Source organism: Carcharhinus amblyrhynchos, unplaced genomic scaffold, assembly GCF_965287045.1.
Source record: "Carcharhinus amblyrhynchos unplaced genomic scaffold, sCarAmb.v2.hapA chromosome_102, whole genome shotgun sequence".
In the NCBI taxonomy this organism is placed as follows: domain Eukaryota; kingdom Metazoa; phylum Chordata; class Chondrichthyes; order Carcharhiniformes; family Carcharhinidae; genus Carcharhinus; species Carcharhinus amblyrhynchos.
In genome coordinates, this window is record NW_027649842.1 from 313,902 (window position 1) to 320,122 (window position 6,221).

Sequence of the window (6,221 nt, forward strand, 5' to 3'; positions counted from 1 at the left end):
ATGAACTATAATAAATTCTTTGACAGAGGTTCGACAGTTAAGGGAAAGGATTAAAACAATAGAGATATTACAAGGCATTTAATTGAAATGAATTTCATTGTTCACCTGGTATCTGTATTACTGTGACAATGAGATCAGCATGGAACATTTGTGTCAGAGTTTAAAGTCAGATTTACACAACCTTAATTCTTAGAGTCACTTACCAGGAACACCAATAATGGAGATGATTGGGTAGAATATTTTCTCAGCTGTCTCAACTGGATAAGACATTTGTCCCTTTGTACTGCTGGCAGTCTCTCGGTCTTAAGATCTGAGGTTACGTATTCCCAAAGCCTTTAATTTATACACTGTAGAATTAACTCAGGGACAGGGAGCTGGCAACACGGTTCGAAGTTTTTGCTTTAAAAACATAAACAAACAGATTACGACATTGAATTCAGCGATGGAAAATATTTATTTTTATATTGAAGTACCACTTTCCAAACACTGGACAGTGTTGAAGACATTGATCAAGTAATAATGAGGAAAGGTGCTTTCACTCAAACACCATCTCTGGATCTCAGGCTTTTTTTCCCAGTGATATCTGTCACTGGACTGTGACATTTCAGTAAATAAGTTTCAGTCTCTCTCCATGTGGGTCTTTGTAAGACCCTTGTCAGACCCCACTTGGAGTACTGTGCGCAGTTCTGGTCGCCTCACTACAGGAAGGATGTGGAGGCTATTGAGAGGGTGCAGAGGAGATTTACAAGGATGTTGCCTGGATTGGGAGGCATGCCTTATGAAGACAGGTTGAGGGAGCTCGGTCTCTTCTCCCTGGAGAGACGAAGGTTGAGAGGTGACCTGATAGAGGTTTATAAAATATGACACAGGGAGAACATGCAAACTCCACATAGACAGTGACCCAAGCTGGGAATTGAACCCAGGTTCCCTGTGCTAACCACTGTGCCACCGCGCCGCTGATGAAGGGAGAGATGGGACAATGGAGGGAGGGGGAGAGACAAGCCCGTTCAAACAAGCTCAATATAGCAAAGTCGAATGCTCACGTGATACTGGAATTGAGTCCTTTAGATGAATTCTGTAGAACTCTTTGTAGACTCATAACAGCTTGAAATCATAACAGTGTCCCAGACCCCAGGCAGACCTTATTAAGCCGGTATCAGCAGATTCTCCCCTTCGGAAAGGCAAGACCTTGTTTTCAGATACTTAGGAGAATTTTCAAATAAAACAGGGAGAGAGAGAAATACTTCTTTTCAGCTTGCTGTCCCTTCTAAAACTCAAACCTGCAGCACAGAACTAAAAATGAAAGAAATCTTATCACCTGACCTGCCAACCAGTTTTTCTCCTAATACAGGGTCATAAAACTAATCTCAGAAAGCACCTGATGCCCCCTTAAGGGGCCATCAACGGACATCCTTCCTTAAAGGTACACTAACGTCACACAGCTATCTTCTTGAGAAGGTGAGAGGGCATGGGATCCAAGGGCCTTTGGCCTTGTGGATTCAGAACTGGCTTGCCTGCAGAAGGCAGAGAGTGGTTGTGGATGGGGCTTTTTCTGAATGGAGGTCAGTCACCAGCGGAGTGCCTCAAGGATCTGTTCTGGGACCCTTGTTGTTTGTCATTTTCATAAATGACCTGGATGAGGAAGTGGAGGGAATGGGTAAGTAAGTTCGCTGATGACACGAAGGTCGGTGGTGTTGTGGATGGTCTGGAAGGATGGCAAAAGTTGCAGCAGGACATAAATAGGATGCAGGACTGGGCGGAGAAGTGGCAGATGGACTTCAACGCGGATAAATGTGTAGTCATCCATTTTGGCAGAACCAACAGGATGAACGAGTACACTATCAAGGGCAGAAGTCTGAGTAGTGTTGAAGAGCAGAAGGATCTAGGGGTCCGGGTCCACAGGACTCTTAAATCGACCTCGCAGGTGGAGGAGGTGGTCAAGAAGGCGTATGGTGTACTGGCCTTCATTAATCGAGGGATTGAGTTTAGGAGTCGGGAGGTAATGCTGCAACTTTATAAGACCCTTGTCAGGCCTCATTTAGAGTATTGTGTGCAGTTCTGGTCGCCTCACTATAGGAAAGATGTAGAAGCTATTGAGAGGGTACAGAGGAGATTTACAAGGATGTTGCCTGGACTGGGAGGCATGCCTTATGAAGTTAGGTTGAGGGAGCTGGGACTCTTTTCCCTGGAGAGACGAAGGTTGAGAGGCGACCTGATAGAAGTTTACAAAATGTTGAGAGGAATAGATAGGGTGGACTCTCAGAGGCTATTTCCCCGGGTTGAAATGGTTGCTACGAGAGGACACAGATTTAAGGTGCAGGGAGGGAAGTTCAGAAGTGATGTTAGGGGTAAGTTTTTCACTCAGAGGGTGGTGAATGAATGGAATCGGCTGCCGTCAGTGGTGGTGGAGGCGAACTCGCTGGGGTCTTTTAAAAGACTTCTGGATGAGTATATGGGGTTTAATGAGATTGAGGGTTATAGATAGGTCTGTAGGTTGGTAGGTGTTGATGTGATCGGCGCAACTCGTGGGCCGAAGGGCCTGTTTGTGCTGTAGTGTTCTATGTTCTATGTTCTCTCTCTCACACACACATCTCCTCTCACCCATCATTCTCCTTTAATAGTGTGTGTGTGACAGAGAGAGAGTTTTCTGTTTTTTTAAAACCTGTTTGTGTAGGCTTGTCACTGACAGATTAAGATGAAAGTGAATGTGCTGGGATCTTGCTTTGCTATTTTGAGTTTTTTGTTAACTGTCCTTGAATTTATCATTTCTAACCAATTTTATCTTATTTTCTCCGGAGTGAGTTTGAATTTTGAAGAGTGGAAGTTGTCAAGGATACAAAGTGGGAAGTGTTTATGACCAGGCTGAGTGAGAGGAGCTTTTTTCCAGAGGGAAGCCTGATTGAGGCCTATTCAACAAGCTTTGCCAGGGTGAGTTGCCTCTCATTATTACCCTGGTCAAGGTTTAAGTTTAATCTCTAAGGGAGAGGGAGTTACAAACTCAAATACTTTTGTATTTGAAAAACAAAGTACAGAAACAGACCCACAGATCTCCAAGCCCAAGCTGATCATGAAACGCTAAATAAATTAAAAAACAAACTTTGGCCTTTACTCAGACTGTGTCCCTCTATTCCCTCCCTATCCCTGTTCCAATCCAGATCCCTCTTAAATGTTGCAAATGTGCCTGCTTCCACCCAATCCTCCGGTAGCGCGTTCCAGGTACCCCCAAATCTCTGAGTGATCCCCACACATGTCCCTTAAACTTTCCCCTCTTACCTTGAACCTGTGCCATCTTGCAATTGATACTTAAACATTGGGAAAAAAACCCTCTGACTATCCACCCTGTCCATGCCTCTCATAATTTTGTAGACCTCTAACAGCCTCCGTCTCTCCAGTGAACACAATCCCTAATTTATCCAACCTCTCCTCATCGCAACATCCTGGTGAACCTTCTTTACACTCTCTCCAAAGCTTCTATGTCCTTCTGGTAGTGTGGTGACCAGAACTGCACACGATACTCCAAGTGCAGCCTGACCAAGGTTTTATATTGCTGCAACATGATTTGCCAATTCTTGTACTCAGTGCCCCAGCTGATGAAGGCAAGCATGCCCTATGCCTTCTTAATCATCATGGCCACTTATAGGGAACTGTGGACCTGCACACCCAGATCCCTCTGTATGTTAATGCTCCTAAGAGTTCTGCCATTTACAGAATAATTCACACGAAAATTTAGTCCTCCAAAATGCACCACCTCGCAGGCGTCTGGATTAAACTCTATCTGCCATTTCTGCGGGGACAGTGTAGAGGGAGTCTCCAATCTATCTACAGCCTGTTGTATCCCCGGCAATATCAGCGACTCCATCCAATCTTCATGCCGTCCAAAAGCTTACTAAACACACCACCCACATTGTCCTCCAGACCATGTATATATCCCACAAACAACAGAGAACCCAGCACTGACCCCATGCAGAACACCATTAGATAGAGTTCTCCTGACAACACACCCTTCCACCACTACTCTCTGTCTTCTATAACCAAACCCGTTCCGTATCCATCAAGCCAACCCAACTCTATCCCACTTGACTTTGGTTTTTGTACCAGTCTGCCATGTGGGACCTTGTCAAACACCCTGTAAAGTCTCTAGAAATCCATCACCCTTCGCTCATCAATTATCTTAATCTTCAAAGAACTCAATCAAGTTGGTGAGACATGGCCTTTCCTGCTCGAGTTCATGCTGCATGTCATTTTCTTCCAAATGTACATACGTTCCACATCTCAGTATCTTCCCCAAGAGCTTCCACACCACTGACGTCAGGTTCCTATATTTTCCTGGATTATCCCGGCTTCATTTCTTAAACGAGGGACAAGATTGGCGATTCTCCGGTCCTCTGGAATAATTTGGACGTTACTGAGAGATTGTGTAACTCAGGGACCCGCCTGGTCTCTTGGTGTATGATTTAGTTTCAACACTTTCCTGTGTTTCGATCATTTTCTTTCCCTTTTCTCTAGAAATTTGAGATTTGAAGACTGCAATCTGACTCAGAATCCTGAGACAATGGGTTTTCCTCTAGGGGAGAAAGGGTGAATTGAGGGCTATTGCTACAGGAATCATCCAGGGGAGATGTCCTCTCATCCGAGTTAATTTAATTTTAATCCCAGTTCCTCAGGTGAATCAATTCCTGCTCAATTAAGGAGCTGTTCCTGGCATTTAAAGTAGCTTTACATTGAATTTTGTGAAAAATAAAAATCTGTCATGTGAAGCCGTCTAAAAGTTCGTTATAATTTCAAAATAACAGGAGTGAGAGACAGAGTTTCCCCTTCAAACACTCCCAGGACAGGTACAGCACGGGGTTAGATACAGAGTAAAGCTCCCTCTACACTGTCCCCCATCAAACACTCCCAGGACAGGTACAGCACAGGGTTAGATACAGAGTAAAGCTCCCTCTACACTGTGCCCATCAAACACTCCCAGGACAGGTATAGCACGGGGTTAGATACAGAGTAAAGCTCCCTCTACACTGTGCCCATCAAACACTCCCAGGACAGGTATAGCACGGGGTTAGATACAGAGTAAAGCTCCCTCTACACTGTCCCCCCATCAAACACTCCCAGGACAGGTACAGCACGGGGTTAGATACAGAGTAAAGCTCCCTCTACACTGTCCCCCATCAAACACTCCCAGGACAGGTACAGCACGGGGTTAGATACAGGGTAAAGCTCCCTCTACACTGTCCCCCATCAAACACTCCCAGGACAGGTACAGCACGGGGTTAGATACAGAGTAAAGCTCCCTCTACACTGTCCCCATCAAACACTCCCAGGACAGATACAGCACGGGGTTAGATACAGAGTAAAGCTCCCTCTACACTGTCCCCCATCAAACACTCCCAGGACAGGTTCAGCACAGGGTTAGATAGTCAGAGATTCTGATAATGGATCTCCCTCTCTCTATTTTAGTAATTCTTTTTGTAATGTTCAAATTGATGCAGGAATATTGGTCAATATCCCACAAGCAGCAACTTGGAACTGCTAAATGGGATTCACAAATGTCGTTACAATTCGGTTTTAGGAAGTTCAGCCACACCTTCGATCTACCCTCTCCGAATTTATTTCCCCAATTCTCTCTTGCTCCATTTTTTGTGCTTTTTCTTCCAAATTCCTTAAATCAGTTGGACTAAAACCTGGTGTTGTCAGACTTTTTACTGTGTCTCCAATTCAGGCACAGCAGGGTCAGGGGAGAGAGGGCAGGAGTGTGTCCCATCTGATTGGATGCTGCTGATGCTGTGGGATCTTCCTGTGCACATACTGGCCTGTGGCCTTTGCCTGCAGTGCAATAATGACTATTCACGTTTTTGAAAAAAACACAACGCGGGCTGTAACTTGGAGTCGAAGGTTTTAAATTAAAAGGTTTTAATTTTGAAAGATAGAAATGAGGGAGTTAATGGACCCTCTCTCATAGAATCCCTACAGTGCAGAAGGCGGCCATTCGGCCCATCGAGTCTGTACCAACCACAATCCCACCCAGGCCCTATTCCTGTCACCCTGCATATTTACCATGCTAATCTCCCTGCCACTAAGATCAATTTAGCACAGCCAATCTATCTAACCACCACATCTTTGGACTGTGGGAGGTCACCAGAGCACCCGGAGGAAACCCACGCAGACACGGGGAGAACATGCATACTTCACACCGATGGTGAACCATGCATGGACTGCAAGGGACT